Source organism: Heterodontus francisci, chromosome 25, assembly GCF_036365525.1.
Source record: "Heterodontus francisci isolate sHetFra1 chromosome 25, sHetFra1.hap1, whole genome shotgun sequence".
NCBI lineage: Eukaryota > Metazoa > Chordata > Chondrichthyes > Heterodontiformes > Heterodontidae > Heterodontus > Heterodontus francisci.
This window is the reverse complement of record NC_090395.1, coordinates 38,475,697-38,500,307: the sequence shown is the minus strand read 5'-3', so window position 1 is coordinate 38,500,307 and position 24,611 is coordinate 38,475,697. Positions and strand designations below refer to the sequence as shown.

Sequence of the window (24,611 nt, the reverse complement as noted above, 5' to 3'; positions counted from 1 at the left end):
GAAAATGTGGGCAGAGAAGTCAGTCGCGCTCTATGATTGGACAAGCCTGGAGCAGCAGAGCGCACCTGAGAGAGCAGAAAACTCGCAGGCTTTTGATTGTAGCAGTCAGAGTGTGTTTTACCTCCTGGAGTGAGCGGCTGATAAAGTTAGCTTGAAGAAGTAGTGAAGGAAGGAGAAAAGACCACAACCCAACTCGCTTTTCAGCATCTCTAAAAGACCCTGAGAAGTCCATTGTGTCAACTCATCTCGTCTCCTGTCTTTGAAGAAAGCCTGCTGAAAATAATTCTCAACGCCACCTGAAAAGAACTGTTCTGAAAGATCCTAATGACCTGTCTACATGCACTCGGAGGCTAGACTTTATGTCAGTTTGGAACAACTTATCTCATCTGCTGTTTTCTTCAAAAATGAGCAAGTATTCAGCCCAAATGTTCTTCTTCGTCTGTAACAGAGCTCTGAATTTTTAAAAAATCCCTTTTATTTTTCCAGTTAACTGGTGTATATATATATGTGTGTGTGTGTGTGAGTATGAGGAGCTGAGGTAAAAAGGGGACTTTAAAATTTGAAATATGGATGTATATGCTTTACTTCATTATTAGCTAAGACTTGTTCTATAATAAAATGATAATTTTATTGTTTATAAAGAAACCTGGTTATTGTGTTGTATTCGGGAAAAATAGAGTATATGATTGACTGCATTAGTAAGTGGGAATATTTTAAATATATGTTGTGACCTGTGGAGAAGTGGGACTAGATTAAACAGTGTACCCCTCCTGCCTCGGTCGTAACACCGTGTACGGTCACGTTGCTTACCCCTGCTTGAAACATCTCCATACATAGAGCAGCATTTCGCAATTCAAAAGGAGAAATGGTACCAGCATGTTTCACCATGTAACCAGCTGAGGAGTGAGGACTAAATTAGGAATTAGAATCACACTCCAATCGTTCGAGCTGCATGCAGTGATGGAAACCAGTCATAAAATATATACATCACAATGTGTTAGTTTACAGTCACACTCCTTTATTTAAAAAGACATAAAAACATACATGAAATTGCATAGGCCCACACAGGTTTACAGCACAGCAGGCCATTCAGCCTAACTTGGCCATGCTGCCATCTTGCTAGAGCAAACCAAACAAATCTTACTGCCCTGCTGTCTCCCCAAGGCCCCAGATTTTATCTGCTTCAAATATTTACTCAATCTTTCCTGAAAAGGATGCAATGGTCTTTGCCTCAATGTGCCAAAGACTGGATGCTCCAAGTTAATCATTTCAGAACTATGGTGGTAATAACTTTTTCAGTGGTTAACTGTTCATATTGCAGTTTCTCCACAACCTCTGATGACACAGGTATCAAAGCCATTTACCACTGATCCAGGTATCTGTATTTAAGAGTGAAATGAGAACAAATTTAACGGAAGCAGTTTCAAAACATTGGGGCAAAGGTGAAATGCATAGACACAAATTTCTATGAAAACATCGTTAAATAAGCTAAACAGGAAAGAAAGCAAAATCAATTTTGGTCACTTGCCACTGAGAAACGAATTGGCCAATATCGGGCCGTCAGTGTGACGGTACACCCTCATCAGGGGTACTAATAGCTGAATTCAATTCTGTGATGAAAGGGAGGGGATGGTGGGAAGAGGAGAGAACCGCATGCAAGTTGTGTTTGGATGGATAATACCCCAGTATAGTGAAAGGTACTTGAATGATTTTACAGTACAATTAAAACTGGGCCCCCCCCTCCCACATATTACTTATGATTTTGAATTTTCAGTAGCAATTTCAAATTGTGTGAGAACAACAAAATTTTCCACCACTCAAGCACAATCACCAAGGCATATTGTTGGGTATTTAATACAACTTGTTTTATTCAGGAATGCATTTGGACAACAGAGTCAAACAGTAATTTATTGAACAGTGATTGCTGGTTTGAAGCTGATAATTTGCCAAATCAACAATTTTAAGTGCATTCTTCAATTTCAGCACTCAGCTAAATAAGGTACCAAACATGTTTTGATTAATTACTTAATATACAAAACATATTCATCAATTTTCTCTTTACCCTTCTTCATTTTACCCTTCACTCTACCCTTCAATGCCACTTACTTTTCTCTTTATTCCATCTTTCAGATGAGATGTTAAAACAAGGTCCCATCTGCCCTCTCAGGTGGACGTAAAAGATCGCACTGCAATATTTCAGAGAGCAGGGGAATTCTCCTGTCTCCTGGCCAATATTTATCCCTCAACTAACATCACAAAAATTTTGTCAGAGATCATTTTGTCATCGTATTGCTGTTGGTGGGGTATGCTTGTGTACAAATTGGCTGCCGCATTTCTGACATTACAATAGTCACTTGTCAGGCAAGCCCCCAACTGCCAAGAATGAGGAAAATTAATTTCGCCACATGAACATTGATTTTAAACTTTTGTAGGTGAAGAAAGAACTTGCTTTAAAAAAACAATTGGAGACTTTGGCTGGAGAGAGACATTAGTATATCAACAGACAGGTACTTCAAAGGACAAAGGAGCTATTCCCTGCTCCAATTTAATCCACAATGGACTTTTGATTACCAGATGTTGAAGGTGGAAAGGATAGCATTCTAGGTTAACTGCGAAGATGGCTGAATACACAAACAGACGTGGTCGGACCAGTTTGGTCACATGACTGGCTAACTGTTGCAGTCCTTTTGAATTTGAACTTCCAACAGGGATTTTGAACTCAGAAAGCTATTTTCTCCTGGACTAAAAACACCTCTCTCCTGTCTTCTCTCATCTCGCTCTCACCAGCTTTGGAAACCATTGAAGACATATGAACCCCAGGACAGAAAATTCTCCTACGGTGAACAAGGCTTAAGAAGAATACTGGGCTCCAACGAAAGGTAAGAGCTGTCTACAATCAATGTAAAATCTACAATTTATGGCAAGCTGGAAACACAGAAACTGTAACAAGAAACCCCCTTTCAGAGACTGCCTCAAACCTCTCCATTTTATTTTTCTTCTGCTCTTTTCTGTCGCTATTTGCATATGTGTATCGCGTATGCAGGCTAGTGTGGGTGCATCATATATCTGTAGGTGTTAACCGTATTAGAGTTTAAGTTTAAGGTTTAATAAATTTCACTTTTCTTCTTTAAACATAAAGAAAACCTGGTGTGCTCATTTCTTTGCCTTATAATTGGAAAGCTGTGAACAAGGATTCACAAAGGGAGAGCTCAAAACAGTGTGCTTAAAATTAAACCCTGTTACAATAAGACCAGATGAAGACAGTAAAAGATCCCTTGACACCTTTCTCACCTGGTCATAACACACTACACCTCAAAAGTATTTACTTAGCTGCAAAACTCTCAAGATGCCCCAAGATCATGAAAGCTGCTCTATAAATGCAAACCTTCCTTGCTCTTCTGCACCCCCCTCCTCCACTTTCAATGTCATATGTTGCTCCCTCCACTCCCTCCTGTCTCATCTCCTCTCTATTCCACTTCCAACATTAATGACCAGAATCGCAGTATTTGTACATTGCTGGTGGGAACCAACATTCTCTAGCTAAAGTAGAGGCCACAGCTTGGGCCATTATAGTTGGAAGTAGCAGAGAGCAGACAGGGACCAGTTTTGGTGCATTTATCACCGGCCTCAGGAGCAGCAAGGAAGGAAAGGGGCTGGCTACACTGATTCTGCCAGCAAATGCTGACTGGGTCCCCAAAGCACTGATGGTTGGCATGCATGGTAGCATTACAAGTACAGATGAAAACTTAATGAGGAGGTTTAGATGCCTCGAGACCAAAATAAGTAGTTCTACTTATTGGTCTACAAATTCAGAGACAACCTTTTTGTTCAGAAAAGGGCTTCTAGTCACATATTGTTCAATGTGCATTAACCAACATACTTCACCTCTGTAAACTAGAAGTCCACCACTTGGATGGATGGTATTTTGAAGTAGTAAATTGTTTCTGTGAGTGTTACGGTTATAGACATGATTAGATATCTCGCACAACATAGCCTAGGCATGGTTTTAGGAGATGCACTTGCCTAGCATTTGCACGCTCCTCTTGACCTTGTAGACTGATGTCCAGAGGAAAGACGAAAACCTATATGTCTGGGGCCTATTCGGTTGCAGGAGTTGCCAGAAGGTGCTAACTTGAGAGAAACACCAACTACCTAATGGGACTCCACTCCAGATTTTGTTGGGTTTATTCCCTTAGCTGTTAGCTCTTGATGTTGTTGTTGTTGTTAGTGTTAAAGGCACTGACCAGCAGGGCCCAGATTGCCACAAACATAGCTGTGATCTTGTCCTTCAGGTGTGCTAAGGGAGCAGCTTCAGGTTGCTGCTTCCCACCTCCATCCCCCAAACCCTCCAGCAACTATGCCCTCAGGTGGTCAATGCAGGCAAGTGATTATCTGGCTAGGAACAGCCTGAAGCTGAAAAACCAGTAAAACCAGTGGTCAGTCAGAGGCTCAGTAGGACACTGAAGTCTCTCAATCACAGCAGTGGTCGGGGAAGGGCAGCAAACTGATCAATGTTATTTTAAATATCACAAAACAGCAGCAAATCAGAGACAGAAGTTGGGACTTAGGTTATAACCCGTGTAGTCCAGAGCAAAAGCATCTTCTTGATATTGAGAGAAGTCCAGAAATTTGAAGCCAAGTTTGAAAGAAGATCTAGATCTAGATGTTTCCAGATCTTTTCCACAACTCTCAGATCAGAAAAAAAGGCAACAGATTATAGACGGAAACGGAGTATTACCTTTTTTTACAATGTAGTCCAGCACAGAATCGTGATCTTGATGTTCAGTGAAGCCAGAAATGTGAAGCCAGATTTGAGAGAAAAACCACATTCCAGCTCTTATCCAGATCTTTACCAGAGCTCACATGTTAAGGTCAGGGGATGGGGATTGAACCATCAGACAGTTAACTAATAGTTAACTTGAAGTTTAGGCTAAAAATGCACCCAGTGTTAGAATCAGGGGAGCTTAAACAGCAGAAGGGAGGGTTTATTGGGGAGAAAGAGCAACGGATTAGATATCAAAGCATCAATAAAGGCAAATGCTTCCTATTTGATTGAAGAATATTAAGTATGGAACAAAGAAGGGTCATTTGATCGAGCAAGTAGCCTTCTTCCACAAAACACATATAATCTGCCCCATCAGCCAATCTATATACGCCTTTTAGTCTATTGATTTCTGCATAAATATCTTGAATTCTCAGAACTCATTTAGCAAGAGTGCCAGAAGATACAGCTTTTGCCTTATTCATTCCTGGCTGGCTTCGGCAAGCAGCTTCTCCTCCCACCCTCCCCTACTATGAAGAATCTCATGATTTCGAACAATACTGACCTCAACCCTTAAGGCCAATTCATAACCAGATATAATGCAGCTCTTCTCAAAGGAGTTTGCCAATACAGTATATGACTGCATTTTCTGAGAGTCTACTCCACATACCCACGACTCAATGTCACCAGGTGGAGAAATCATATTAAACTGGCTCAGAATGTCACTGCTGCATTGGGACATCACTTTTCAAGATCTGATTTATTCCTACAGTTCTTTTGACATGACCCATGAATTGAATGAGATGCAATGGATTATTCCTTCTGAAAAAGAATAAATGGTTACAGATGAAAAACGGAATTGTCTTTTCCTTGACTAGGACTAGATGCGCACAATTAATGTTGGATGCAAAATCATTTTATGAGGAGAATTACCCCATTCTAGGAGGTACCACTGTGATATTTGGAGCAGTTTTTTTCTTTATTATGGTCAATATGAGGGATGTCTGCACTGAGTAATTGTACCTTAAAAGGGAAAGTGTTAACAAGTACCAGTGGTAAGCACTCCCAGATCAGGTGTAGAATGGCTGGGTGCAAAACAAAAAGCTTGCTCCACTCTGCACCCCCTGCTGCACCAATGTGGCATTTTTTTCAAATTCTTACAACATCCATCCTCAAGTCTTCCTGATCAACATTAGCAATTAGTGCCAGTTTGGGCTGTAGGCCTGGTCCCACAAGGAATTAGATTACAACTACCCAAGAACCCCCAGGAGCAGACAGACAAGACTTTCTTCCCATCAAAGGTGAAAGACTCCCAATTGAGGTATTTTTATGTAAGGATATTAAGTTACAGTTTCCAGCTGATTTTTTAGATTAGCATTCTGTAGACAAGCATCGTCAATGAAACTTAAGAATTTTTCCTTTTTGTTTGTATTCCACATGCTCCGCATCTTCTCTGACCAAAAGGGCAGGATACAGGTCTGACCCACAACCAAACTCACCCAATAAACAATGTTTGGAGGCATGTAGAACAGTAGTTGGTGAGGGGCATTCAATCAATGCTTCTCTGCAAAAGAAAAAAAAGGCATATCACTGTCGAGGGGCAAGCAGGCACAAAGCCTGAGGCTCTGGACCTTGAACTCTTATCAGTGAAACTAGAGGCCCACTTTTCACAACTGCAAAAGTAAAAGTTACAGGAGATACTGTGGATTCACTTCTTGGCATTTAACATATTGTTGGAACATTTTGTCCAAATTTTAAAAATTATTGGATAAGAGAGCAGCAATCAACACGTCTATTGAAAAAAAGATGATTCAGTCATCCTATGGTGGATGCCCAGGGTATAAATTGAATCTCAGAAAACGAAGCAACAAATCATCAATATGGCATCATCCCTCATTGTAAATTTGAATTTGGACAATATGCACCTTAGCTGACATTGGCTCTGGACGAGGAATCAATTAAAAGTACTTAAGATCCTCTTCAGAGCCCAGACCTCGTACTGAAATTCACCAACTCAACTCTATAACAACACTAAGTTCCACAAAGATCCCCACTCATGAGGATGCAGTATGCACAGAACAGGCAGTGTTCTGCCATCTCGAACACAAGCAAATGTGACAATTAAATTGAACTGACTTCTTCGATTCCGTTTGCAGGGAAATGTCACCGCATAGAGGATTTCAGATAAAGTGAAGACAGAAACACGAGAATGCTTGCTAATGAGGAAATTATCTTTGTATTATAGTGTGCCCATTTCAGCAGAGGTTTTGGTGTCGGAATGTAACATTGAGAAAAAGTTCCATTGAACATCACTGACTCCACTTGCTTCATTCGAGCTTCAGAAAGAGCCCCTCATTTATCTCATCTGTGGCCCAAGTGACCTTGATCGCATTTAACCCATATACATTGAAACAAAAAGACACACAAAATTACACTGCAATACCAAAACTTCCACACTATGTAAACTTGTTTGACTTTTTTGGCTGAAGACAGTCAAACTCAAAAATTCTTGCAGCTCTACTCCACAAATACTCGGCAACATTCTTTCTGATCACAATTTACTTAAGAGGATTGGTCACTGGATTTTTAGAAAGATATGTGAATAGAAGATTAATTATGAGCTGATTGTAAGGGGCTTTTTTAATGGAGAATCACAACTGGAGGATGATCATTTTTTGCTTGAACGAGCAAAGTATCAGTAGAATACTGCATGAAAATGATGCTAATTCTGACTTACAATTAACCAAGGTTTAGCTTAGTGTCATGAAAACCCCACCTGCCAAGAATGAAGCATATTAATTTCATCATATGAAACGTTAATTTTAAACTGTTGCAGGACTGAAAAGAAGACTTGTTTAAAGAGATCACAGCAGTGGCTGGAAGCATTCTAAGATACAGTTGCCTGCAGAAGACAATGGAACTGCTCTCTGATCCAATTAACCCAAATGGATTTTGATCACCAGACATTGAATGTGTAAAAAAAAAGCATTCCATTCCTCTCCCACCCCCCAACCCCAACTGAGGGTGTCTGCTAAGATGGAGAATCCACAAAAATGCAGGTGCATTTATTAAAGAAAAAGCTGTTCACATGACTAACCTGCTGGCCCAGGTTTGGTTTTGAATTGTGTTCACAGAACAGTTTGAGTCAGACTGCAATTTGAAGACAACAGGAAAGGAAGGTTTCTCTCTCTCTCCCTCTCATGCAAAGACAGGGACCCACAGAAGGAAACTAAGCCTCAAGACAGAAAACCATTGATTGAACTGCAATCAAAGACTTTACATCGAACTCAAAAGACAGTAAATGAACTCCAGCTATTGCTTCAAATTTTTCCCCTTGATTCTATCCCCACTTTTGTCTCTCTTTGCATGTGTGTTTATCGCATATGCATGCCAGTGTGGTTGTGTCATGTATTTTTAGTCATAGAGTTATACAGCACAGAAATAGGCCCTTCGGGCCACCATGTCCAAGCCAGCCATCAAGCCTATCTATTCTAATACCATTTTCCAGCACCTGGCCCGTAGCCTCATATGCTATGGCGTTTCAAGTGCTCATCTAAATATTTCTTAAATGTTGTGAGGGTTCCTGCCTCTACCACCCCTTCAGGCAGTGCGTTCCAGATTCCAACCACCCGCTGGGTGAAATTTTTTTTCCCTCAAATCCCGTCTAAACTTCCTGCCCCTTACCTTAAATCTATGCTCCCTGGTTATTGAGACCTCCGCTAAGGGAAAAAAGTTTCTTCCTATCTACCCTAACTATGCCCCTCATAATTTTGCACACCTCAATCAGGTCACCCCTCAGCTTTCTCTACTCTAAGGGAAACAACCCTAGCCTATCCAGTCTCTCTTCATAGCTGAAATGCTCCAGCCCAGGCAACGTCCTGGTGAATCTCCTCTGCACCCTCTCCAGTGCAATCACATCCTTCCTATAGTGTGGCAACCAGAACTGTACACAGTACTCCAGCTGTGGCCTAACTTGCATTTTATATAGCTCCATCATAACCTCCATGCTTTTATATTTAATAGCTTTAACTGAATTAGAGTTTTAAAGTTAATAAACTTACACCTTTCTTGTTTAAATCTATGAAAACCTGTCTGTTTGATTTCTTTGCCATTACAATTGGAGAGCAGTGCATAAGGATTCACTGAGGGGGAGCTAAAAACACGTTGTTTTAAAATTAAATCTTGTTAGAGTCAAACCAGGAAAAGGCTGAGAGGAACCCTTGGACCCCTTTCCCACCTGGTCGTAACAGAAATTTGGGGGCGAGCATCCGGATTCGACCCACAGACAAATGAGAAATTGGTAGTGGGAAGTCAAATTGATCCCAATCAAAAAGAGAAAAGATTTCAATACAGGTTTTCTTGTGGTTGGTGTGCTAGAATACTAACATGTCTGCGACTGAAGCCAGTAACTCCCCAAGCCAGGGTGAAGTCACCTAGGATAAGTTAAAAGCACTGTCCATGGAGGAGTTGAGAAAAATGGCTGAGCAGTGTGGGATCACTGTCTGTGCCAAGGCTAGAAAGTCTTAACTCTGAAGACTAGTGCCCAACCATTTTTCCCTTGAATCTGAAGAAGTAGAAACAGGATTAGAAATAGACCTCGACAGGGTATTGTTAGCAAAGCTACAATTGGAACAGAGGAAACTTGAATTAGAAGACAGGTAAAGAGAGAGAGACAGAGAGAGAAGAAAGAAAAAGAGAGGGAGAAGAGAGAGAACAAAGAACAGTACAGCACAGGAACAGGCCATTCGGCCCTCCAAGCCTGCGCCGATCTTGATGCCTGCCGAAACTAACACCTTCTGCACTTGCGGTGCCCATATCCTTCTATTCCCTTCCTATTCATATATTTGTCAAGATGTCTCTTAAATGTCGCTATCGTATCTGCTTCCACCACCTCCCCTGGCAGCAAGTTGCAGGCACTCACCACCCTCTCTGTAAAAAACTTGCCTCGCACATCCCCTCTAAACTTTGCCCCTCGCACCTTAAACCTATGTCCCCTAGTAACTGACTCTTCCACCCTGGGAAAAAGCTTCTGACTATCCACTCTGTCCATGCCGCTTATAACTTTGTAAACCTCTATCATGTCGCCCCTCCACTCCGTTGTTCCAGTGAAAACAATCCGAGTTTTTCCAACCTCTCCTCATAGCTAATGCCTTCCAGACCAGGCAACATCCTGGTAAACCTCCTCTGTACCCTCTCTAAAGCCTCCACGTCCTTCTGGTAGTGTGGCGACCAGAATTGCACGAAATATTCTAAGTGTGGCCTAACTAAGGTTCTGTACAGCTGCAACATGACTTGCCAATTTTTATACTCTATGCCCCGACCGATGAAGGCAAGCATGCCGTATGGCTTCTTGACTACCTTATTTACCTGCGTTGCCACTTTCAGTGACCTGTGGACCTGTATGCCCAGATCTCTCTGCCTATCAATACTCCTAAGGGTTCTGCCATTTACTGTATACCTACCACCTGCATTAGACCTTCAAAAATGCATTACCTCACGTTTGTCCGGATTAAACTCCATCTGCCATTTCTCCGCCTAAGTCTCCAACCGATCTATATCCTGCTGTATCCTCTGACAATCCTCATCATTATCCGCAACTCCACCAACCTTTGTGTCGTCCGCAAACTTACTAATCAGACCAGCTACATTTTCCTCCAAATCATTTATATATACTACAAACAGCAAAGGTCCCAGCACTGATCCCTGCGGAACACCACTAGTCACATCCCTCCATTCAGTAAAACACCCATCCACTGTTACCCTCTGTCTTCTGTGACCGAGCCAGTTCTGTATCCATCTTGCCAGCTCACGTCTGATCCTGTGTGACTTCACCTTTAGCACCAGTCTGCCATGCGGGACCTTGTCAAAGGCTTTACTAAAGTCCATATAGACAACATCCACCGCCCTTCCCTCATCAATCATCCCTGTCCCTGAAGAGATCCCAATGATCCAGTTATCTGAAACCCTCCCTCCTACACCAACTGTTCAGCCACATGTTTAGCTGCACTATAATCCTATTTATAGCCTCACTGGCACGTGGCACAGAGAGTAATCCTGAGATTACAACCCTAGAGGTCCTGTCTTTTAACTTTCTACCTAACTCCCTGAACTCCCCCTGCAGGACCTCATCACTCTTCCTGCCTATGTCGTTGGTAAAGATGGGTACCACAACCTCTGCCTGTTCACCCTCCCCCTTCAGAATGCCCCCTGTCCGTTCAGAGATGTGTACCACAACCTCTGCCTGTTCACCCTCCCCCTTCAGAATGCCCCCTGTCCGTTCAGAGACATCCTTGACCCTGGCACCAGGGAGACAACATACCATCCTGGAGTCTCTTTCACGTCCACAGAAGCGCCTATCTGTGCCCCTGACTATACAGTCCCCTATAACTATTGCTCTTCTGCGCTTTGTCCCTTCCTGCTGAACAACAGTGCCAGCCGTGGTGCCACTGCTCTGGCTGCTGCTGTTTTCCCCTGATAGGCCATCCCCCCCAACAGTATCCAAAACGGTACACTTGTTAGAGAGGGGGATAGCCACAGGGGATTCCTGCACTGACTGCCTGCCCCTTCTAGCGGTTAACCATCTATCTACACCTTGGGTGTAACCACTTCTCTAAAACTCCTGTCTATGACGCTTTCTGCCATCTGCATGCTCCTAAGTGCATCCAGTTGCCGCTCCAACCGATCCATGCGGTCTGTGAGGAGCTGCAACTGGGTACACTTCCTGCAGATGTAGTCGCCCGGAATGCTGGAAGCATCACAGACTTCCCACATCTCACAGGTGAAGCACTTCACCCCTCTAACTGTCATTTCTATCACTAATTAGTTAATTGATATAAAATAAATAAATACTTATTAAATCCTTACTAAATTATGATACACTTCACTATATGGTCCCTAGTGCTAGATTTCTACAATGAATATTAAATGCTGTCTAAATACAGTAATCTCCTCCCTCTGGTTTAGTTACTCTACTTATTAATTAGTTAATTAGTGTTTAATCAATTTTTATCAGTTTTATTTTCAAATTCGGTATCGATTCCCTGCCAGCCAATCAGGTCACAGCTTTCCTGTGACGTCACTTTTTCAGTTTTTTTTTCCCACCCTGCCGAAGCTGCTGAATCGCTAGGTAAGTACTTTATAGTGAAACTTACCTTCCCAGCTGCCCCCTGGCTCGCACTCTCACTGCTACTGCTGTTCAAAAAAAAAAGAAAGCAAGAACCTTCCAGAAGGAATGTGAGGAGAGAGAGCTGAGGCAGCTTGAGTTAACTAGGAGGTAACAGAGTAACCCCAGTGAAAGCATGGCCAATATGGAGGATCGTAATTCAGGGCTGATTAGTGAACTGTTAAAATTTACTCAACCGATCCCAAAATTCAATGAGGGAGACGTGGAAGCATTTTTTGTATCTTTTGAAAAACTTGCAAGGCAGTTAAAGTGGCTGACTGAGACTTGGACTCTTCTGCTACAAAGAAAGTTAACAGGAGAAACCCATGAGATGTATTCCCTGTTGCCAGATGAGTGTTCATCAAATTATGAACTGACAAAAAATGCTATCCTCGGGGCATATGAGTTGGTACCGAAAGCCTATCGCCAAAAGTTTAGAACCATCAAGAGGCAAGCTGATCAAACTTACTTGAAGTTTGAGAGATGTAAGCAGCTGGGTTTTGACCAATGGCTGATGGCTTTAAAAATACAGCCCAGCTATAAAAATCTCAGAGAGGTAATTTTGCTCGAGGAATTTAAAAACTCTCTCCCACTCTCCATAAAGACACATGTAGAGGAACAAAAAGTTCATAGTGCCCGGCAAGCTGCAGTTCTGGCTGATGAGTTTGTTCTCCCTACAAATCCAAAAAGGACAAAGAGTGGGAAGGTGATATAAGCCCAGGCAGTCCAGGGAGAGAAAGAAAAGCAGGAGACACAGGGGGCCCTCCTCCAGCCAAAAGGGATAGTGCTGTAAGTAGGAGTGAGACCCGGAGACCTGTGTGCTTCGATTGCAATAAAGCAGGTCATCTAAGAGCTGACTGCTAGAAACTATGGGGTAAGCCTGTAGGATTAATTAGGGCACACCCACTCAATGAAGGAGAAGGGACCCTGATGGAAAGCACAACAGAACAAGCTGTGGCTTTAACTGCAGCAGCAGTAAGACCCAGGAAGCAGGCTGTTGTAGGTGCAGGAAAATTTAATAGGATTCCTGAAGGTTATCAGGATTTTGAAGGGAGTAACCACATACCCCTCGAGTGGGGCAAGCAAGCCCATAGTAATCCTCTGGGACACAGGGGCTACTAGATCCCTTTTACTGGCAAAATGCCTAACCTTTCCCCCAGAGAGTGCAGTAAATACCAGAATGGCGGTGAATGGTATTGGAGGGCAGTGTAAGCCTGTCCCTGTACACTGGGTGCATTTGAAGTGCGACCTGGTTTCGGGACCGGTGACCGTAGGGATTGTCCCTAGTTAGCCTGTGGACGGGGTTGACCTGCTCCTAGGTAATGATCTGGCGGGGGCGAAGGTGGTAGCTTCTCCAGTAGTGAAAGAGATACCGCAGGAGGTCAGAGAAATAGGGCAGTGGCAGGAGACAGTCCCATGCAGTTTCCCTGAATGTGTAGTGAATCAGGCCATGATCAAACCAACTCAAACAGAGGAGGCTGAATTGGCACTGCAGGTGGACGACCATGAGGTCTGTCAGTCTGAGACTTTCTTTGTAAAATTAGAAGACCCAGGGAATGAATTAAATAAATCTTCCCTAGCTGAGGCTCAGCGAGCCGACCCAGTCCTGAGAGAGTCAGCACAGGCTGCCCAGTCTGAAATTGAAGCAGAGGGAGTCCCTGATTGCTACTATTTAAAGAATGAGGTACTGATGAGGAAATGGAGTTCTCCTCACAGACCTGAGGGCAAGGAGTGGACAGTGGTTCACCAGTTAGTGGTGTCGCAGAGGTACCAGAGAGAAATATTAAGAATGGCCCATGAGATTACAGTGGCTGTACACGTCGGTATACGAAAGACCAAAGTCCACATAAGACAGCGGTTTGACTGGCCAAAACTCCACAAAGATGTGGTGAAGCACTGTAGGAATTGCCACATGTGCCAGGTTGAGGGGAAACCCCAAGCTACAGTGAAATCTGCACCGCTAAGTCCTTTATCAGTGTTTGGAGGACCCTCCAGCAGAGGGCTAGTGAACTGTAAGGACGCCTGCCGAGAACAAAAAGGGTCAGGCAGGCACAAGGCTGGCAAAAGGTTAGAGAAGAAAGGGGAAAAAGGGACAAAGAGGGCAGGTTAAAGGAAGTCCGGGATGAATCCCAAATGGAAACCTCTACTGTCTGGTCAGCCAACCTCACATCCTCCTATGTAAATGCAGACACCAGAAGCACCCCACCAGAGTTTCTAACAGCAGAGACAAAGGAAGTCCTCAAGAGCGCAGAGAAACTGTGAGGGTGATGCCTCACCTAGTTGAAGTGCCGCAGGGGCGTGCAGTAGAATCTGGACAAATACCTACAAGAGGAGTGTCCCTGAGGACAAAGGGAAGATTAGCAAGGAATCCTACCCCAGTCAGGAGAAAAGGGAACCAACCATCCCCTAAGGTGAAAAGTCCTTCCATGAGTCATCAAAGCACTGAAACAGAGATCCGAATGGATCCAGTCACTCTGATTCTTCTGAGCAGAACTTCAACTTAGGGCCAATTAAATCTAACCCTCCCCCTGCAGACATCAACAGGAACAAAGACAACCTAAGCAGTCATGGAAATGTGCAAACTGAAAAACTTACCCAAAAATCACATGTATATTGGGATGCCAAAAAGGACAATTTAAAGCAGCACTGCTACGAAGAAAAGGCAGGTGGTAACAAGTTTTTTTAGGATTTCTGAATGAATGAGAACGAATGAGAGAGATGTATTTTCCTGTACTTACTCTTCTCTCTAGACTTTTTTAATGAAATGCTCTTCTAAAAATCGCATTTAATTCTGCTGGGGTGCAGGTGTCATGAAAACCCCACCTGCCAAGAATGAAGCATATTAATTTTGTCATATGAAACATTAATTTTAAACTGCTGCTGAACTGAAAAGATGACTTGTTTAAAGAGATCACAGCAGTGGCTGGAAACATTTGCATTCAAAGATACAGTTGCCTGCAGAAGGCAATGGAACTGCTCTCTGATCCAATTAACCCAAATGGATTTTGATCACCAGACATTGAACGTGTGAAAAAACAGCATTCCATTCCTTCCCCCCACCCTCCCACTGAGGGTGTCTGCGAAGATGGAAAATCCACCAAAAAGCAGATGAGTTTGTTAAAAGAAATGTTGTTCACATGACTAATCTGCTGGCCCAGGTTTGTTTTTTGTCGTCGGGTATTCCCAAGCGCAGAGGCACCTGCAGTAAATATCATACTGTTTAAATGTTATTTGAGTAACCAGTAACGTATAATCTTAGTGAACAATGAAGAGGTTGCAAGGCATCATGGGGCTTAGCCAACTTGGCCACATTCCACACAGGAGTTGAGTAACATAAATTCAAACAAAGACTCATTAAATGGAAAGCAGATGTCCTTGTGGAATGCTGACAAAGGTACCAGCCTGTAACGAGGTCAAGATAAGATGGTATGCATACATGAGAACCAAGGATAATGGATAAGAGGGAATGGAAAACATCATGAGTAATCCCCTATCTGTCTATGGGCCGGTTGTGCAGTCCCTCCAGGCCTAGTAACCACTTCTATTGGCTCTAGTAATCAATGTATATGATCTATAATCGTTGTGATTGGACCATGTCCAGCAAGGATGGGCTGAGTAACTGTTTGAAAATGTATAAGTATTGATGATTTTCCTTTGTTCGGTGGAGAGGCATCTGGACAGCCCAGTGACCTGCTCCCGCTGGCATAACTAAACAAACTGTTTGACATTGGAGCAGACCTGAGTGTCGAGTGATTCTTCTAGATTCATTCCCGCTAACAGTTTTGAATTGTGTTCACATAACAGCTTGAATCAGACTGCAATTTGAAGACAACAGAGAAGGAATGTCTCTCTCTCTCTCCCTCTCACGCAAAGACAGGGACCCACGGAAGGAAACTAAACCTCAAGGCAGAAAAGCATCAAAACAAGTTTGAAAGTGCACTGGGCCCCTACGTGATGGGAAGATTGAACTGCAATCAAAGACTTTACATAAAACTCAAGGGACAGTAAATGAACTCCAGCTATTGCTTCAAAGCTTTCCCTTGATTCTTTCTCTTTTCCTGTCTCTATCTGCAAGTCTGTTTATCACGTATGCCTGCTAGCATGGTCGTGACGCGTCTTTTTAGTAGTTTTAATCAAATTAGAGTTTTAAGGTTAATAAACTTACATTTTTCTTGTTTAAATCTAAGAAAACCTGTCTGGTTAATTTCTTGGCCATTTGTGCTGTACTGGTTCTTTGTTCTTTGTTCTAACAGTGAATAAGGATTCACTGAGGGGAATCTAAAAAAAGTGTTTTAACAATTAAACCCTGTTAAGGTCAAACCAGGAAGAGGCTGAGAGGGAACCCCTAGACCCCTTTCTCACCTGGTCGTAACACTTAGTAATTACAGAATACAAAGTGATCTGCATTTAACGTGCGTGCTCCACTCATCCCATCTGTCAAGCTGTATTCATTAATGCTTAAAGTCTGGTTCCCCAGCTAAAGGGATCACAGAGATTCCTTTTATCAGCTACCTGTTTACCTGCAACTTGATTATTTTTCACTTTCTAACTTAGTGGAAGGCAGACTCAATTTTGACCCTCGGTATTCTTTAAACTAATAGATAGAACAAAGGCATATATTTCTATTCATCACCCTGAGTTACCCTTGTATTAGGTCGGGCAAATACATCTTCACCATACATGTCCACCTGCATAATCCTGACTTACCATTAGCTGGTTCCTTCTACTCCTCCCATTCTCATTTCAAACCTTCTTCCTTTGGTTTCCTTCATTCTTCCAATGAAGCTCAACACAAACATAAGAAAAGGACCTCTTCATACTCCTGAACATTCTGCAGCCCTCTGGACCTCAATTTACAATTTAGCCATCTTCCCAATACATTGGAATTGTTATTGCCACGAACATGTGCACTGTCAAATGATGATTTATTAATCCATTGGCTGGAAACCTGAATTAAATTTTAAAAAAGGAAAAAGGGGACAAATAAAAGGTGACTGCTAACAGTCAAGATGGCCACCTCAATTTGCATCACCATACCTTACATTCCAATGCATTGAGCTGGAGACGGGTTGTCTGCCCAGTCCCCTCCAGAACAATGACCTGGGGAATTTTGAGTGAACTACCGGCCCTGCTCCCATTAACAAGACATTAAGGCAATTGCTTGGGACATTAAACTGGTGGAGACGAACCACTCAAACATAATCACTTGAACAATGGGGCCCTGATTGAGAGAAGGGAATTCCTAGAAATCAACTGACTAAGTTGCAAGAGAGAATACACACTGAACCATCATTTGAATCACTTGGTGACAGTCATGTGACATGCCCATCACCTGTATGTTTAAGCTAGTGTTTTCTCTGCAGCAACCGAGACAAGCAACTAGGTACTGTCAAGAGAAGACCCAAGTGGGGTCCCTCCTCTCTCTCTCTCTCTCTCCACCTTACAAGCTTCAAACCCTCCCTGCTGGCCGCAACCACCTAGGCCTATCACTGCTGCAGACAGATACCCCGAGAAGGTAATCATCTGCATTGATGTATCCAGGAAAACCCCAAATCAGCTGGCCACAGCTGCAAGCTGGATGCCTCAGGACCACGGGTTCAGCCGGAAGCCAGCCAAGTCTCCAAACTTCACAGACTGCATTCCCCTTTTTATTGTTCCGAACTCTAATCTGAACTATCTATCCTTCCCCACTTGTAACTTCTGGGCTGAATTTTACGGACCACCCTCCCACCCAAAGTCGGGGTTTGTGGCTGTGGCTGGTGGGGAGGGGGGGGGGCAGGCGCTGGAAAATGTCTCCGGGAGAGGGCCATCACGCAGCCCGCGCTGGGTGGACCCAGCCTGATATTGCTGGTGGCAATAAGGCCTCGTGGCGGCCCCCCCATCATTTGGCAACAGGACCCCCAGTTACGCATTCAAATAAATTAAAATGAAAGCATTAATTACCCTTATGTCGCCACCTTCCATCCCACGGTGCAATCTTCCTGCCGCTGGCCAGCACTCCCACGCTTTCAGATCCCTGTCCACGGAAATGTGGCAAAGCACTGGTGCAGAGTGGGGTAGAGGTACGTTTCTCAGTGCAGTGCCGGGGGGAACAGGGTCAAAGTGACATCATTGGTGTTGGGGCTGGTGGGAAGGGTTTTAGGTTAAAGTTTATACACTTTGGGAGGGTGCAAGGTCAGGTGGATAAGATAAGTGTTTTGGGGGGGGGAGAGGGCAAGTAATTAAGTTAATTGTTATTGGGGGTGCGGGAGGGGAAAAATAAATATATTTAATTTTTTTTCATTCAATTTAGCTTTAACTATTTAAATTTAACAGTTGGGCTCAAAGCCCTTGAAAAATGGCATCAGCACCTGCGCACAGGCAGCTGACGCCATTGCCAGGGATGGACAGCCCGCTGCATCCATGTGATCGGGGGGATGGGGGGGCGGTGGGGGCAGCCCGCCCCAGCTATTTAAATGGGCCGCCATGCTTAGGATCACAGCGGCTCTAAAATTCAGCCCTATATGTATGTGTGTGAGTAAGAAAGTTGGAGCGTAGTTTATTATTTTATTTAGATCAGTATAAGTACAATAAAGCTAACCTCTTTGTTAAACTCAAGAAAAACTGGGTGATTGGTTATTTTATGAGCATAGCATGTGAATTTGGGCAGCACAGTGGCGCAGTGGTTAGCATTGCAGCCTCACAGCTCCAGCGACCCGGGCTCGATTCTGGGTACCGCCTGTGCGGAGTTTGCAAGTTCTCCCTGTGACCGCGTGGGTTTGCGCCGGGTACTCCGGTTTCCTCCCACAGCCAAAGACTTGCAGGTTGATAGGTAAATTGGCCATTGTAAATTGCCCCTAGTGTAGGTAGCTGGTAGGAGAATTGAGGAAAGGTGGGGATCTGGTAGAAATGTGGGATTAATGTAGGATTAGTATAAATGGGTGGTTGATGGTTGGCACAGACTCGGTGGGCCGAAGGGCCTGTTTCAGTGCTGTATCTCTAAATAAATTAAATAAATCAATAGTTGAACACTCACTGAATTGCAAGTATATCCACTTTAAAAAAGAAATAAACCTGTTGTGATCAAACAAGGAGAGGGATCTGATCGTAACATTATTGTGATCACCTGATCGTAACATTATTGATCATGGTTTGAATTGAGAGGGATGAGTAGTACGGCTGTATGTGTGTGACCTTGCTGTATACTAATTAATTGGCTGCCACGTTAGAGCAGTGACTGCTCTTCAACAGTACTTCATTGGCTATGAAGCATTTTGGGATGTTCTGAGATGATTAAAGGTGTTATTAGAGCAGATTGTTCTGCGATCTATGATGGCAAAGCAAATAGGAAAACTACTGTAAATTTTCATTGAGGATTGGCATTATTCCATTGCTTTCCCTTGCATGTTGGAGTACAACCTAACTTTATGCTTCATTGCTACGTCATACATTTGTACAAGATGATCTTGATGCCAAAGACATCAATTTGTATTTCCTTCAGCAATTAAAATCTATTTCCAGTCTATAAAATCAGTTTTTGAGGGCAGTTAGTAGATTTATACTCGTAACTTCTATCTTTTGTTCTCCCCTCCCTTCATTGTCTGTCAACCAAAAAAAAAACTTCCCCGCTTTACTTTACTAGTTGTGATGAAGGATCTTACTCTGAACATGAACTTACTTTTTCAGACGCTGATGGACCTGCTATGCAGTTTATTTGAAAATATGGTGTTCGGGCAGAACTGTTGAAGCACAAAGCAAATAAACAAGCAGTCACCTGTTTATGATTTAATGCAATAAAATAGATAAAACATGCTGCTCGAGAATATTCAAAATTGTCTCCACGAGAGACCCATAAATTCAGCATTCCCATGGCAGAATATTTCCCTTTGCTCTTAATGTCATATTACAGTGGGATGAATGATCACCAATTTTACAAAATTGTAAGCAGCTCATGTTAAGCAATTGGTTGAACCTTTTGGGGGGGAGGGGTGATGGTGCTACTTAAACCAAAGTTTTCCTTTTGGGGGCATACTTTTTAACAATGTCACAACATTACTGCATCTCTATCACAGTGCATCTCTATCTTAAAACTTGATAAAATAGCTTGCAAGGTAATGCCCCAGAACAGAATATCTCTGAACATTCAACTGTTAAATGCAACACTCAAGCTAGCTACATAGCTCAGGATGACAGTTTTTTTTTGGATAATTTCTCCCTTCGTCCAAAGGTGGATCCACACTGTAACTGTTATGCATCCTGTAGGAGGAAGTCTCACTCCGATACTCTTCCATATCTGTTTGGATCTTGGCACTCACTTTACACTTTTAGTTTTAGTGTGGCTTATAGTTCTCGTGGGACATGGAACTGGTTTAAATGGCAATTTGATTACCTGTGCATTGACCAATTAGAATTTTTCTAAAATGTAACCATTAGCTAGGAATAGATAATTCTGAATTATGGATCAATAAACATACAATAGCTAAAACAATCCTCAAGCATTAAATAGACAAGACCTGATGGGCCTGATTTTCTTCCCTCACCACAAATGATACAAAATGTGCTTCATATTGTAAGCACTGTACCAGTAACTAATGTCATGGAAGTGTTTTATTTTTCTCTGTTTAAAAGCTAAAGGGGGTTTGTGTGTCTTTAAGACTGAGAGCAGTTTTTTATATTCTCTGGGAACAGTGTGCACGAGCTACAAGCCTGTTCCTAAACAACAACAAGATAGAGAGGTCACACGCCGTATTGTATCAGTTTGACTGTGTATAAAGACTGGCTAGAACTGGTTTGATCTGGCAGACCAGCAAAGCATGCTCCTCTTGAAGGAAGGATTTGTCTCTCTCTCAGCTGAAAATATACATTGGCCTACAGGCTGAGTTTTGCCTAAGGAGGAAAAGACCCCTAAAAAGGAATCTTTGCATTATTGGAGGGAGCAAATTCCTTTTCACTCCCGTCTCTAAGAAATCTCTGCCTCAGGAGTGACTTTCTGTTTTCTTTTGTGTTTCTGGGAGATCTGGAAACTCAGTAAAGTTTCTACTGATAAGACTGCTAATTTTCCTTAGACTGTTATACTCCTTGTTGAAAGATCTGTATGATGCCTATTGCATCCAAGGTGCTGTGAACACCTATCCGTTATAGACTGTTCATCAACTCGCCTGGAGACTTTGAGTGGCATCTGACTATTCGACTCTGGGACACCTTAATGAACTGGGAATGTAACCCACCAGGACTTACAACCCAGCTATTTATCTATTCCTAAAACACAGCTCTAATTTAAAACATCATTTTTTAAAAACGGTTAACAGTTAGTTTTTGAATATATGTATGTGTATATGGTATATGAGGGTTAGGAGGAATAAGAAGTTATAAAGTCTTTTCAGACATAGATTTATCTCAGTATTGTTCAAGATTTAGTTTATTAATAGTTAATTTGTTGTTGTTTAAAGATATCTGTTTTGGTGCGTTTTATTCAGAGGGTTAATAAAGTGTTTGATTTGGCTAATTTCCGGTAGGTGGGAAACTTGAATAATATGCTGTGACCTGTGGAGTAGTGGTACTGAATTGACAGTGCATTGCTCCCGCCTCGGTCGTAACACTAACAACAGCTAGTGGCTATATCTGCCCCTAGCACTGGCAGTAGGAATAACTATGTTAATTAGCTCAGGAAAGTACAGGTCTTGATCTTGGAGGCAAGACTACAAGAAAGACATTTTCATGGAATCAATGCTGCTGTTAATAGCTAAAATGTCATTGCTTTCCATGTTCTGCAAGACACTTTTGCGTGGGAAAACCAGACCCCTGTCCCCTGTACCATCAACTACAAATGTCTTTTTAAAAATATTAGCAAAGATTGAAGAAGATAACTTGAGCACACAATGAGTAAAAATTTGGCCATCCTCCTTGCTAACATTTTTCTAGCACTATTTTTGGCAAATAGAGAATGATTTAGGATTGGCATCGGTTTCATGATGGACTAGAACCAAACTTTTAGTGCACTCTAACACATTTTCATTTGCATTCACTATACTCCAAAAGTCTGGGAATTATGCTATGAACATTCACCATTCTCTCCATCAGTTCAGTGAGGTGTCAAGAAAATTAGCAGCCCTTTCCCTATACACACAGAATAAACACGTCTACTGTATTCCCGACCAGGGATAGGCACCGACATTCTGTACAATGGACATGAGAATATTATTGACTCAGCCATGAACATGGGGGCAATTAATCTGCACATAAAGTGTATAGCCAACTTAACATCATCAAAACATAGTACGATTTAAAACACATTTCTCCTCAAACAGAAACTAAGCATACAAACATTAATGGAGAGCAGCAAAAATGTATTAGCTCGTAAGTAAAACAGGAGGCAATGCCAATGTGTATTACGTGTTTTGACACAACAGAGCTAGCCACACCATGTGCTAATGTTGTGTTAGCATGTAGCCAGCTAGCTAAACCATTACGCGATAAAAACTAGGACTGTGAGAAGCAACAGTTTCTTTCCAAAGCTGGGTTGAACAATCTTTTTTTTCAAATTTGAGGCCATGTTTTCTCACGGGTAAGAAAAAAAGCAGGAAAAACGTGAACATAGGATTTGAATTCACAGCTGCCTCCCAAGTCCCACCCTGGTCTTTGAGGACACTTAATGTATGTTAGATTTTATAAATGTGTTCTAGTCCAAAAATGTAACGTTTTATGACTGTGTAGATTGATGTCCTTCGCAGAGTCTATCACCAGAACCTGCACAATATCGCTGCAGTCTTTGTGAAATGGCTCATTTACTCAACTTCCCATCATCCTTCTTTCTATTATATTAAACCAATATTTTTGGGGAGTTTCTAATGAGGAGAGGTAATATGATCCAATACTCACTGCAATCTACAATCCGCCTACATTACCGGGATAGGGAGACAGAGTTCAGAAATACTCACTAACATGACTTCAGTAAAAGATCCCTTGAGGAAAAGGGGGAGCAATGGCTGTGCCTGCCCTGATATCCCTCCAGGCCTGTCAATCAAACCCCCACTCACCCCAGTCCATAGATCAACCTAGCAGCTTGCAGCTTCCTGCACCTGGAGCCAGCCCTGCCAGGTGTGGCACAGTCCAAGGGGAGTCTTTGTGGAACCAGAGAGTAGGGGAGGAGGTACCTCCTGTCCTGTGCAGTGTCCCAGATGGTTCCTCCCTTCCCTCCCCCAGGCCCCTTGATAACTGAGCTAAGTTTCCTTTAAACATTTGTTGCAGTTTATTAATCCTTAGTTCCTCCAAAAGAGCTAGAAAGCTGGCGGCTGTTAACCAGGATCTGTCATCGGGAGAAGCCCCACATTTGCTGCCCCGCTCAGTGCAAACACAGTACTGGAGCCTTCCTATTGGGGGTATTTGAGGCATACTCTGGGTGTTTATGGAGCCTCCCCACCCACCCGCTGCTCCATTCCTCTCCTGCACTCAGCAGTTTCTCACCCACTGCAAATTCGACACTCATCCGCACCACGCATGCTCCAGTCACAGCCAGTGAGCTACTAGTAGCTCGCGATCAACGTGTTGGTGATCCCTGCTCTAGAACCTAGCCGATGCCCTGCTGATCCAGATCTTTTCTAATTCCTTTCACTTCTGGTAATTTTAAATATCTTGTTCCAAGCCTTTAGCTTGTGTTTTAAAATAACCTAGCCACTAGGTTATTTTAAAACACAAGTTTAAAGGCTTGGAGCATAACATTTAAAATTACCACTGACCTCAAATTTTTTACCACAAACACTAGTGTCCGTGTATGGACACGTTGCCAACCCCTGCACCTGACATTGTCGATATTTTGTAAAATTGGGTCAAATAATTACTTTTTCTTAAATTTCTCCCTCCCTAACCCATATACATTGAACTTATTTACACAGAACTTTTCTTAAATCTTCTACAATCCAATATTTAAATCAATCTAAAAGTTTTATGCCAATGTTCTCATAAGGTATTATGCAAAATAAATTAACAATTTTTTCTTTCAATTCATTCATGGGATTTGGGCGCCGCTGGCCAGGCCAGCATTTATTGCCCATCCCTAATTGTCCTTGAGAAGGTGGTGGTGAGCTGCCTTCTTGAACCGCTGCAGTCCATTTGGGGTAGGTACACCCACAGTGCTGTTAGGAAGTGAGTTCCAGGATTTTGATCCAGCAACAGTGAAGGAATGGTGATATAGTTCCAAGTCAGAATGGTGTGTGACTTGGAGGGGAACTTGCAGGTGGCGGTGTTCCCATGCATTTGCTGCCCTTGTCCTTCTAGTTGGTAGAGGACGCGGGTTTGGAAGGTGCTATCTAAGGAGCCTTGGTGCATTGCTGCAGTGCATCTTGCAGATGGTACACACTGCTGCCACTGTGTGTCGGTGGTGGAGGGAGTGATTGTTTGTAGATGGGATGCCAATCAAGTGGGTATCTTTGTCCTGGATGGTGTTGAGCTTCTTGAGTGTTGTTGGAGCTGCACCCATCCAGGCAAGTGGAGAGTATTCCATCACACTCCTGAGTTGTGCCTTGTAGATGGTGGACAGGCTTTGGAGAGTCAGGAGGTGAGTTACTCGCCGCAGGATTACTAGCCTCTGACCTGCTCTTGTCGCCACGGTATTTATATGGCTACCCCAGTTCAGTTTCTGGTCAATGGTAGCTCCTAGGATGTTGATAGTGGGGGATTCTGCAATGGTAATGCCATTGAATGTCAAGGGGA

The 24,611-nt window shown here is 42.8% G+C and overlaps 1 protein-coding gene and 1 long non-coding RNA gene across 3 annotated transcripts in view; one reads left to right on the top strand and one right to left on the bottom strand.

The window, feature by feature from the left end:
* ppfia4 (PTPRF interacting protein alpha 4) overlaps positions 1-24,611 on the bottom strand; it is a 907,198-nt gene that overhangs the window by 358,426 nt on the left and 524,161 nt on the right. The gene's annotated exons all lie outside the window — the stretch shown is intronic.
* Positions 100-18,055, top strand: LOC137383837 (uncharacterized). 2 transcript variants are annotated; one of them, XR_010977474.1, is made up of 4 exons: positions 100-408; positions 1,875-1,999; positions 2,131-2,879; positions 15,729-18,055. It is a non-coding gene; the product is annotated as an uncharacterized lncRNA (long non-coding RNA). The 2 variants fall into 2 exon arrangements; XR_010977475.1 differs by lacking the exon at positions 1,875-1,999.